Raw genomic sequence first — 13,024 nt, 5'->3', positions numbered from 1 at the left:
AGCACCACATCCTCTAGATCTAGACACCCCAAAGGCTGCTACTACTTTACAGAACAAAGAAGCTTCTTAACCTAGAAATGTGTGTGTGAGATGGGGTGTGTCTGCATGAGTGTTCCCTATATCCCCTGGGACTGACATCTCAGACATAGCCACAACACCCACTGTCAGGTGAACTGCATTCTCTGTACCTGTATGGGATTCTTTATGGAAGTTCATTTCACTGAATTTGTAAATTAAAAAGAAGCAGAATATTTGGGTGTCACATTCAAACCTCAGATCATCAACCTGTCAGCCATGCCAATCAGTGAAATCAGTTCCATTGAAAAATCTTCCCATCTCCATCCTCCTACTGTGAGGTGGACCCAGTGATTGAACCTCATGGAGTGGGTAAAGAGTGAGGATTTTAGGGAAAGAGGCAAGGCTGATATCCCGGGATACTGGTATCTAGTTTAATATAGACATTGGCTCACTGCCTCTTCTCCTAGCCATATCCTTAATAGGGGACCAGTGCTTGATATAGACGGATAGCTTATGTTTTAGTGTTCATCCCACAATTCCCCTACATGAAGAGTTGCCTATAGGCTTACAATGAAGATTACATTCCTGTTTCTGTCATTCCTTAGGAAACTTCATTTTATCCCCTCAGAGCACAGGACCATCACAATTGAGAATGACCATTACTGACTCCCGTGGCACTTCCAGTGTGGGAGTTTGGCAGAGCACTGTGGAGTGAGGTGAATTGTGTTGGAAAACATTGGAATAGTCAGTAGACAGGGTGGGATATTTTGGAGAGATGACTTTGGAAGTTCAGTGGGGTCTGTCCCATTGGCTGCTGATGTCTGTTCATCGTAAGCTCCCTAGATTTATCTCCATTGCTTTGGGTAAAGCATACTTTGACTTTTTTTTGAGACTGCTTTGTTCTGTGATCCATGGCAACCTGGGATCTCTGTGAGATTACAGGTATTTAGAAAGATAGAGTTTTGGTAGCAGGAATGAACTCTGCATGAAGGTACTCAAATTCAATCCAGAGAATTCTCATCTCAGTCAGGTACTAGCTCTGTGATCTTGGGGAGCCACTTAATGAGCCCCTTGATACTCAGTTGACTCACCTGTAAGAATGAGATGAAGAGATGCTGGAATTTGTAAGTGAAATTGCTATTCCTCTGATGCTCACTCTTTACCTACCTAGCAAGTTCCAACTGGAGCCCTCCTTGTGGGGGTGGGGGGTAAAGTTAAGGCCTTTTTCCACTCTAGCAGCAGGTGAAACACACAGCTTGCCTATGTGGGTCTGAGAATGTTCTTTTTTCCTTTTTCTGAGTATAGAGAACTGAAGTGGGATCTTGTAATAGATTTCTCAACCTTGGAGTAGGCTTGGGATTTGAGAAATCCAGGGACACTGGTTTCCTCAGACAGTGCTGATTGGTAGCAGGAGATTTTTGTAACTCCTGCTTTTGGAGAAGATAACTACCCAGCAGGAGGGCCAGCCCAACTACCTGTCAGGCCTGCCCAAAAATAGGGAGCCCCAAGGAATTGCTTGTAGAGTGCAGAGCTGGGATGAAATGTCCAATTCCTTTCTTGTGAATTGTTTCACATTCTGATGTTGGATTGCCACTAACCTGGGGGAGTGTAATAGTGCATGTGCTACTGCTATTCCTTGTTTAAGTCTCTTGTCAACAAACACTTGGGTATTTTTCCCTTTAAGGAGTTTAGGTAACAGAATCCATGGTACCTTGGGCAGCTTTCCGTGTTTCCTACAGGGAAGAACGAAGAAATGGATCCAACCTAAGTTTTAAGTGGATTTCCCTGGGACTCTCGGTGTGTGTGTGTGTGAAGAATCAGAGATTGAAGAAAGAGCTTAATTCTTATATTGAAAGTCCAGGTTCTCATGAGACTCAACCTGTGGCCAGAGCTGAGAGTCCCTTGTCCTGGAGAAGGGTAAAACCTACCAGGCTTTTTGGTCATTGCTCACCAAGGATGCTCAAGACCATGTACACATTCCACAATTTACCCAGAGATGGCTGACGATCACCTGTTCAACAGTCCTCTTAGTATATAGATCCTCAACATCCCTGCTCTCCATCCTCACGGATATCCCTGCATGGCCAATTAATGGAAGATGATTAGCATCACAAAGCTCTTAGATTCTAAATGATCCCTCTTTGTCTCAGGATGAAAATTTTCCTGCTATGGGGGACTGAGAAAATGGCCCAGATGAATCTCTGCTTGAGCTGAGTCTTAAAGAAATTCCAGAGTCTTGAAATATAGGTGGTTAGGAAGTGGGACATTAGAAGAGATGAGGGACAGCCCTTGCCCAGGAACAGAGAAAGAAGGTAAAACCTTCTGTGCATGTGCCTAGGATGTTGCCCCTTCCCCCCAAGGCAAGCATCAGGAAGAGTAAAGATGTAATGTCCTGATAGATATTTATCCAATGATTAGGAGCCAACTGTGCCCAGATCTGGAGCGTGTGTGCAGCACAGCAATACTCCTTTCCACAATCAATTCTAATATTTATCAGCTAAGGCACTAATAAAATAATGTGCTTGGATTCATGAGAACTTGTCTTTGACTCCTCCCCACCTTGAATCTTTATAACCAAATAAGCTTTCTGAGCCTCCATTTCCTCTACCATCAAATGGTGCTAATAGGAACACTCAACTTCCCAGGGTTGTTATGAGGGTTAAAAGACTCAACCAAGAGTGGTTTGCAAATTAGACATTTCTGTCTAGATGTGAACTCTTGCTCTTCAACTTTGCTCACCAGAGCTATTTTGCTCTATGTCTACAGTGACAATGAACACCTGGCCCTTAACACCCTCTTAGGTGATTTTTCTGATCCCTGTTCTAGCCCCAAGTATCCTTGTTGCTGGAACTTAGGAAAAGGATGGGGAACATGAAGAATGCCTCCTTTGACTCCTCCCTCTGACCAGGAGAGGTCAACATTGCTCTTCTCGTGGTCACAGAGTGATGTTTGTTCTTTGTTCTCAAAGAGGACCAATGACTTCTGGAAGTTGATATCCTGACTTGCAAATGAATTGGTTTTCAGTGAGGCAGAGCTGTGCAAAATCACTAGCCTCACTCTCTCCTCCAGAGCCATTTGGGTCCAGTGGCAAGATGCAGATCAAAATGACTGAAAATAGCCCTGGGATGCAGTGGGAGACCTTGCCCTTTTTAAGCTAAGGTCTTTCCCAGGTCTCAGTTTGTCTGATGGGACATCCATTCAGTGATTTAGTGCTGCATGACCTAAGAGTGAACCCTAGTAGCAAAAGCTGTGTTGACAGTTCACAACCTTTAGTTGCCATTGAGTTTTGGTGCTCCCAGCAATACTTTGGATTAGGATGATGATGGATGAAAGTTAGACTCTGTTTTGTTTCGTGAGGATATCTGTTATAAAAGAAATGATTGCAGTAAGATTCCAATCCTTTCAATTCAATTCAAAAGCATTTATTGAGCACTTGCTGTATACTAGTCACTGGGTAAGATGTCCTGAGACTCTATTTTCTTAAATCGATTGAACTGGACTAAACCTGAAGAATTCTATCATTATTTGGCAATGGCATGATCAGGTCCTGGGAGACCCCAGGGCCAGGCATGGGCTCAGACTCCCAGCCTGGGCCCTGAAAGAGTTCCCAAAGTATCACAACTAGCAATGAGCAGAGGTCCATGTTGGTAGAGCCTCAAAGCCCCTTCTAAATTCCAATCACATTTGTCTGCGTTCATGGACCCCCAATTTCCTGGTAATGAATTCTAGTTCTAGCTGGTTTGTAAGACTTCCCCTAAAGCAAATTTTAGACATGTTTCTTTTTTAAAAGTTATATTTCAAATATGTGGATACAATATGTCTGGGTTGAGAGTCTATGAACAAAACTTTCAGACCGACAGTCCAGCCAGAGTGAGAGAAAATGGAACCAGCTTCATGAAAGGCAGAGTAAGAACAAATAAACAGTCAGGTCAATGCTCCAGTTTCCTGAATCTGGTGTCCATACTCAATCCTCCTCCACTGGAGAACTTGGAGGCAGTATCTGGTCTTGGTTTCATCACAGGAAGAATAAAGATGTAACATCACTGAAGATCCATGAACCTTTGGCTTTCCAGCATCACAGTCCTTCTAACCCTCCTCAGTCAGAACTGTCTCCCCTGACCCATCAGCTCTCAGCTCATGGACCAGGCCTCCAGTACTCTGGCTCCTAGTCCATCATTCACCAATATCAGGGTCCCCATCCCATCAGTAGTTGTAGTCATAAGCAAGCAAACACATCAATTAAAAGAAACACTTTAATCACCTCTTATGTGCAAAAAGCTATGGATTCAAAAATCATAGCCAAATAGTTCCTGCTCTGATGGAATTTAACATTCAGTTGGGGAGAAGGCAACTGGTGTCTACAAAGTAATTTCAAGAGGGAAAGAAGACATATATAGCAGGAGCAGCAGGGGCATCCTCAATGGGATGGAACTGGGCTGTGCTTCAAAGGCATATATAGTGAGTGCTTGAATGATTTGAAATGCCAGATGACTGACCGGATACCTACCAACAGCTCTGGGGTTTTCTCAGTTTTTCAAATCCAGTTTTCTTTGGGGGCAGCTAGGTGGCACGGGGGGTAGAGCACCTGACCTGGAGTCAAGAGGACCTGAGTTCAAATCCAGCCTCAGACACTTGACACACTTACTATCTGTGTGACTTCCAATTGCCCTGCCTTCCCCCCTTCCAAAAAACAAAAACCAAATCCAATTTTCTTCTGCTATCCTATTTAGTTTAAAGGACAAATGGAGTACTCAGAGCTTAAGCTAAATCCTGGGTCTAGGTCATTAATTCCATGAGGATTAAAGGAGAATCATATGGCAGGAGTCTGGACCTAGTAGTCAAGGAAGATCATGCAAAGAAATGTTAGAAACCATGCAAGAAATCTCTGTAGCCTGTAAACATTTAGTACCTATTGGCCAAGATCTAACCGGGCTAGGTGGCTACAATTACGTGCCAGAATCTTGATATCCTTCATGAACTAATAAATGATAAATGCCCTTCCTATACATACAGATCCCAAAATATCTTTGACCTCTTACCCTACTCACTGCCCTGGAAGGAGCACATTATCACTGAGTAAACTATATCCCACAATTGCCTAGGCATAACATTTGTGCATAAAAATGTAAGACTAACAGAATGACAAAGGCCATCACACCGTGACCTCATTATCAGTAAGCTACATGGAATCCAAAGCACAGAAACTTAATAGAAGAAATCAAAAGCATGTGAGAATATCTAGAGGTATATATAATTGCCACCATCCTATACTCTACTAGTTTTGTAGATGGGGCAGTGGATAGAGTTTTGCAGTTGGAGACAAGAGGACCCAAGTTCAAATCTTGCTTCAGTAATCCAATAGCTGTGTGACCATGGCAAGTCACTTACCCTTTTTCAGCCTCAGTTCCTTAATTTGTAAAATGAAAATAATAAGAGGTCGATTGTGAGGAATAAGTTAATATATGAATCACTTTTGCAAATTCAAAGCAGTGGTAAAAATGTTAGCTATTTTTGTTATTGCCAGAGGGCAATGTCAGTAGGCCAGAGGATGCCTTTATATACTTTATTTCTGCTAGAAAAAAGAATTATTTTGTCCATCTTCAGAACACAAAATAGAAAGGATTAACAGTGGGATAGTGATGGGCCCCTTGACTATTTCTATCTGAACTCATTAGAACAAGATGAGAAAAATGAGAGTAGTAAATGCCAAGCAGGCTATTTTAATAGTTTCTAAGAGTTTACAAAGTACTGTTACCTTGAAATGATCTTATGTGAGTTGTACATTATTTTTCTTTCCATTTTGCAGATTAGGAAACTGAGTTTCAGCAAGATTAAGTGAATTTGCCCAAGGTTGTATTACTAATCAATAGTTTTTAAATGGGTTCATTAGACAAAAGAAGGTGTGGTGAGATGCCGTAATCTATGTCTTAGGTTCAAAGACCGAAGGGACAGTTTTTGAGGCAACAAACAGAAGGAGCTGGTGGAAGGAAGACTGTGTCCTAGGGGAGAGCAGCCTTGCTCATGTAGTAATTTGACCACCTTAGTGAGACTCACTGTTTGAAGGCTTCAAGTGTGACTGGTTTCTGAGAGGGGACACCCAGGGAAGAACTGCTGAATATGGTCACAGATGTGGAGATAGTAGGACTGCCCCATCTTCCAGGTGTTTGGCATTCACTCTTTCCCCCATACTCCTCCCTGCTGCTGAAAACCTTTATCAACAGGCTAGTGTTTCTGATGGAGAAGGGATCAGCACTGGACAGAGCTCATTGTGAAGATGGAGTTCCCAGCTCAGCTCCTTTGTCTCCTGCTCCTGTGGCTCCCAGGTGAGGAAGGAGAATGGAGGGAGGAGATTATGGAGTATTACATACAGGAGGATGAGGGAAGCCCGTTGCAATCTGAGCATCCACTGTCTTAATGAGAAAGTCTTTGAGAGATGATATCAGAGTTATAAAAAGCTCCTTTGGTGAGAAGAACTAACCAATTTTTGTGATCAGACATTGAAGGGAGAGTTTGGGAAAGGAGAGCAAGCAGTCTTGGTTCTATGACCTCAAATGTCTCTTTATTAATTTCAGATTCACAAGGGCAAGTTGTTCTGACCCAGTTCCCAGCCTCCCAGTCTGTGGCTCTGGGAGAGAGAGTCACCATCAACTGCAAGACCAGTCAGAGCCTCTTACACAGCAATGGGAACACTTGCTTACTTCGGTACCAACAGGACAAGATGTTCAACTCCTGATTTATGAAGTTTCTAATCTGTTCTCTGGGCTTCCCTCTCAATTCAGTGCCAGTGAGTGTGGGACATATTTCACCCTCACAGTCAATAGCCTGAGGATGTTGCAGATTGCTACTGTGGGCACAGGACTCACTTGCCTCCCCACAGTGCTCCAGCCCTGAACAGAACTTCCCCATATCATTCAGCCCTGAGCTCAGGGGAATAGCTGCTTTTCCTGGAGGCCTAGACTCATAGAAGCTGCTACTCTACATTCATGATAGGACTCCTCTCAAGAAGCAGCATACCATGATGGAATAAGCCCTTGACCATCAGGGATTCTCATTCCACTGGCTGAAATAATATTTTATCCCTAAACTTTGTTATAGAGTGAAATTTCCCCAGTTCAATATTCCAATAATTGTTGGCTCAAAATGTCTTATGTTATATGCATGCCTAAGGTGACTTTTGTGGTTTAACATTTCTGGAGGACTTGTGCCTCAAATACAGAGAATGGTATTAATTTTTTTCTTTCAAGGAACTTCTCCTTAGCTGACAGCTTCCAAACTTTTCCATGAGAATAATGTGAGAAACTTAACTCAATGTTTTCCTGAATTCTAGGTGAATTCTGTACTGTGGCATTCCACTTAATCTATGAGTTTAGGGACCATGTCAGAAGTGAAAAAAAAAGTGAATCTGGTGTGTCCTGTTTATGTCCATGTCCTCATTAAGGTCATGAATAAAACATCCCTTTCTAGCTGCTCATTGACTTACCCAGAGCAACCTCACCAACTGTAACCCTTATAGTCCTTGGTGGCTCACATGGATTTCTGTGCTCAAAGTGTCCCAATGTCTCTTTCCAAAAGTGTTAGTCCCTGTTCTCACCTCTCATCCCTGGGACACAAGATTCCATTGTATTCTCCCGATGTCTCTGAACCAGTTGGAAGGCCAGCTAAGCAGGACATGATGCCAATGCAATCTCTCAGGGAGACAGTTTCATATGCTTTTAGTCATTACTGGAGTTAGCCCTCAAGACAGTTTAGAGCACAGAAGAAATCATAGGATCTCAGATTTAGAGCTCAACAGGACCTTGCAGGTAACAGAATACAACCCCCTCATTTTACAACGTTTGTATTACTGCATAAATTATTCTTCTGGTTCTGCTCATTTCACTCTGAATCAGTTTACAAATTTTTCCAGGTTTCTCTGAAAATGTGCCTGTGACTTCTTGTGATTCATTAGTATTCCACTGCATTCATATATGACAATTTGTCTAGCCATTGTTTAACTCACAAATACTCTCTAAATTTTAAGTTTTTTGGTGGTTTTTTTGCCACCTCTCTATTATTAAGAGAGGCTCCCTTGAATCTCATGCTTTTCCAGACCAGCCTAACTGACCCTTAAGAAAGGAACCATCCAGGTCCTTAAGAAAATTCTCCCTTTTCCCTTACCTTTTTCATTCCTATGATAGCTAAGGGTCATCATATCAACTTTCACTTATACTGGTCCTCCAACTCCCCACTGAACTTTGCTCATTAGAGAGATATAATTACTAAAAAGATCTGTAGCCAATTTGATGCCTCTCTTGTGCTGGGACAAGTCTTAGGTCAAAACACTTCCCTAACAACCTTACAGGACGCTTCTAAAGATCAAATGAATGAATGAATGTCAAAATGTTTTGTATCTATTACACATCATATAAAACAAAGCTATCATGATTTTGTCTGAAACAGATACTTGGTAGCCTGCTTTGACAATGTTGCAATGTTCTGCATTGCCACTTTCCTCCATTTGCTCAACCAAGTGATGATATATCAGCCAGGGCTTCTCTAAGACAGCTGGGGTGTGCCAAGCCCTGGATGGAAAAGCCCTTAAAGGCCTCAACTGATTATTTACAGGTTACTCCAGGCATTAGGATCCTTCATTGTACTGGTTCTAATCCTGAGCAGAACAAGAGGAGAGTGGTGAACTTTGTCCATTCTATGTGCAGCCCCAAGGTACCTGAGGTCAGTGCAGTGACCCCATAATGTAGTGTTGCCATTCATCCTTGAGAATGTTACATTCTGACCTTTTATTTCCTGCACTCTTTATGATTGTATCTCCTGTCAGGGGAATCTGGCTAGTCTGCTACAGCTCAGAATGGTCCTGTTGGGAATAGGGTAAGGAAGGAAAAAAGACACACCTAGAAAAATGCAGAAGGAGCCTTTGAAAAATACAGCATTGCTTTAGGTTAAAACAGGCTTGAAATTATATTAATAAATGAATCTTTAAACCACATCTATCTAAAATCAAGAGCTAAGATACTTAATGGAGAAACACTAAAATTTTTCCAGTAAACAGTGAAGGAAGGCAAGGATGTCCATTATCATGGCTGTAATTTGATATAGTTTTAGAAACTCTAGCTGTAGCAATAAGACAAGAAAAATGATGGAACAGACAGAGGAAATGTAGGCAACATTATCTTTGTTGATGATAAGATGGCTTACTTAGAGAATCCTAAACTGGAAGGACAAAATCAATTAGAGCATTTAATAATATGAGCATGACCATATGATCAGAGACATAGAGCTGGAAGGGAATTTTGAGGCCATAGCACATGATTCCCTTATTTTGTAGGTGAGTAAACTGAGTCATAGAATGGTTTAGTGAGGTTGTTTTTTGGTAATTGAGCAAGTTTAGCCTAGAGAATAGAACAGTGTGTGGTGGTGGGAGAGCAGAGGACATGAGAAACATCTTCTCGTATTTCACAGAATCACAGAGTTTCAGAGTAGAAAGGGACCTCAGGGACTGTTTTTTCTAATACATTCTTGAATAAGATTTTTTTTTTTACAATTTACCATCCCATGTTCATCAAACTCTGCTTAAAAATGCTCATTTAAGATCTCAGTGTCTCCAATTCCATTCCATTTTTGGGTAGATCTAATTGTCAGGAATTTTTTCTGCAATCAACCCTAAATTTTCTCCTTATCAATATAAATCCTCTGTTCCTAATTCTCCATTCCAGGAGAAGAACAAGCCTGATTCCTATTTCACATGAAAGCCCATTGGAAGTAGCTATCCTATCTGGCTATTAGTAAGCATAGTGGAAGGTGTACTGGGCTCAGAGTCAGGAAGACCTGACTTGAAATCCAGCCTCAGGTGCTTGCCTTGTGACACTGGGCAGGTCAATGAACCTCTGACTGTTCCTGGCAAAGATACTGGAGTACCATTTCCTTCTCCAGCTCATTTTACAGATGAGGAAACTGAGGCAAACAGGGTTAAGTGACTTGCCCAGGGTCATAGAATAAGTATCATAGGTTGAATTTCAACTCAGGTCTTCCTGTTTCCAGGCCCAGGGGTCTATCTACTGTGCCACCTAGCTGAATCTATTAAGTGTTTACTTGTGCCAAACACTGTGCAAAGTGTTGGAAATATAAATATAGGTGGAAAAACAGTTCATGCCCTCAAGGAGCTTCCATTCTAATGTGGGGAGACAGCACTCAGGGGAATGGTGAGCCAAGTGGGGCACTTTGGTTTGGAAAGCTTTGGGGATGGTAAGTGGGGATACTGGGGTGTATGCAGATTGACACACCTAAGAATAGTGACAAAGTGGATTTTTTTTATGAATGGATAGAAAAAGCATGCATTGAATGTGATGACTCAGTCTCCAGCCTAACTGTCTGTGGCTCCAGGAGAGAGTCCCCACTAGGGTGTGGTCAATTCCAACCCTGACAAGTGGATAATGAGGTGGCAGCAGGAAGTAGGACAGTCACCCAAACTCCTGATCTCTGAAGCTAATTACCTATATTCTGGGGTCCCTGCCCAGTTCAGTTGCACTGGGCCTAGGACAGATTTCCCCTTTACTACCAGTACTGTGGAGGCCATTTGCTGCCAATTACTACTCTTGGAAATGAAATGATGTTCTCCCACAGTGTTGCAGCCCTAAAAAAAAAAGCTTCCCCAGGCTGATCAGCCCCTCATTTCTGGGGAGTAGGTGTTAACCCCTTAAAGTTACTTTCCTCAGTAAAGAAGATCAAAAGAACCTGACTTAGCTACCTTCTGTGTGCTGGTTGTTGTTGGTTTTACACAGCCACAGTAGCTGCTAGCAGATCGTTGTTACATATGCCAAGTACTTTGGCCAAATCTGTGTCTCCTGGTATCAGGTTTGAAAAATAGGTGAGCCCTCCCAAACATTAAAGGATTTGCAGAAGTGGCCACTCTCTTATGCTATGCATCAGCCTGAGTCTTGACTCCTGATCCCAATCTTCTAGATTTCTGGCAACCAGTTTAAATAATTGTTTTTCATAAATAAGCTGTCCAAGTCTTTTCTATGCATTAGCTCTCACTCCAATTGATAAAATATTACATTTTTATTGAATGAACCCTTCTTTCCCCACATTGTTACTCTTAATTCTCTATAAATATTAAAATGAGTAAAATATGAGGATTAAAAATTGCCCAATCTAACAGAAATTGAGGTAGAGCTCTGACCCAATAGCACTTTATTAAAGGATCTGTGGCCTTCTCTAATGAAGTGGACCTCCAATCATCCTCCCTATCTCAGATGCCCCCTTCTTCCTGGGCCTTAATTTTATAGTGCTTGATATCCAGACAATATAGGGAGAGCAGACCAAAAATACAGACTCCTATTGGTGGATAGACCTTGCCCTTGACACTCCAGGAGGCTCTACACAAAATACAGAATCTCATGGTTTGACAAATGACAACAAATGACAGATCATCACCTAGTCAGTCACGCCCTGCCTGTTTGCACCTGGTAGCCCTCATGTCCTGGTAACAGGGGAGGTGCTGAGATGTGATGGCCTATCTCATTTTACTGCCCTGGACCTAGCCAGATTGTCTTTATCTCATTACAAAATGTATCAATCAAAGCTGGTTCCAACTTGAATTCCTTCCTGACCTTAAGTGATCAACTCCTCAATATATTTCTGCCTTGACATAATATAATAGACTCCTTTTAATTCTCCTTGTTTTATGTTTTGCCTTTTTAATCAGAGTGAAAACCTAAATGGAGAATTTACCAGGTCCTTTGTAGTTTTCACAGAGTAAATTATTATTATTCATTTTAAAGCAAAATATACCCAATTAAATAGACAACAGTTTGGAAACATAGTAACTAGTGTCTTACAACTGAATTATAATTTCCCAGCATTCAGATCTAAAGACCAAGTCCTTTTCTAAGAGTGCAATGGCATATCTGTCTCGAAATCTTTTTTTCAAATTAAGACCATGTATATGATGGTTCCCTCAAATCCCCAAATGAGACATAATAACAACATAAACAATGTTACAGTGTTAATACATGAAACCAAATTGCCCTCATCATCCATTCGTTTGATTCACTTGGTTAGAATTATCTTTGATGTTTGACGCTGTAGGCTGATTACATTCAGAGAGGGGGATTCTGATCCAGTTACATTTAATTCTTATTCCTTCAGCTCCTAAACACAGGCCATTAAATACCAAATTTTAAGTGTACTTCACATTAAGGGTTGTGTGGGACGAGTGAAGACCTCTCATAAAAGGGAACAAATTAGATAAATAGAAATAAGTAGGATAGTGAGTTCCATTTCTCTACTTAGATATTTTCCTTTCCACAAGCCTAGCTAGTGACCATAAGGCCCCCGAGGTTAAGAACAGGTCCTGTGTATTTACCTAATGGTGAGAGGCCTGAAAGAAAGAAGGGTTGAGGTGAATAAGTCAGCAACCATAAAATTCTCTGAGGATAAGGATAAGACACAGGATACTCACCCCCTGTACATTGACCCCAAGATAAGAGAACCTCCGTTTGGGGAAGAATGGATGGAAAGCCGAAAAGCCAGGTGCAATATAGATGTGCAAGATTAGTTAGGTATAAGAATGATGGGAGGCAAGGTGTAAGGATACTAGGGATATCCGCCATAGCCGCAGATGTGAAGATGAGGTAACTAACAACTAATTCCTGCCTGTCACCGATAACCGAACTGTTTGTTTATTAAGACAGATTTACTACCTTGAGATTGATAGTAGAATGAAACAAGAATGGTGGGAAGTTTATGACTGTCACCTGCTTGTAAAAAATAACCATACTGTTTGTTCCTTGCCATTGTCCCTGGGTAGATTTATCGCGTCTAGATTGTACCCTCAAAGCTTACGTCTGCAAGCTGAGAGGAAGGAGGTTGGGAGGGGCAATTGTGGTTAGGGACCTATATAAACACCCCAATTTTCTGTGTCCAGTGCGCTCTGACACTGAGAGGACCCCCAGTCCTCTCGATGTCCGGGTTGCCCTTTCCTGCAGGATCGTAATAAATTTTCCTTTCT

The sequence above is a fragment of the Trichosurus vulpecula genome, chromosome 3 (genome assembly GCF_011100635.1).
Source record: "Trichosurus vulpecula isolate mTriVul1 chromosome 3, mTriVul1.pri, whole genome shotgun sequence".
In the NCBI taxonomy this organism is placed as follows: Eukaryota; Metazoa; Chordata; class Mammalia; order Diprotodontia; family Phalangeridae; genus Trichosurus; species Trichosurus vulpecula.
The sequence above is the reverse complement of the archived record's forward strand: the minus strand, read 5'-3'. Positions refer to the sequence as shown.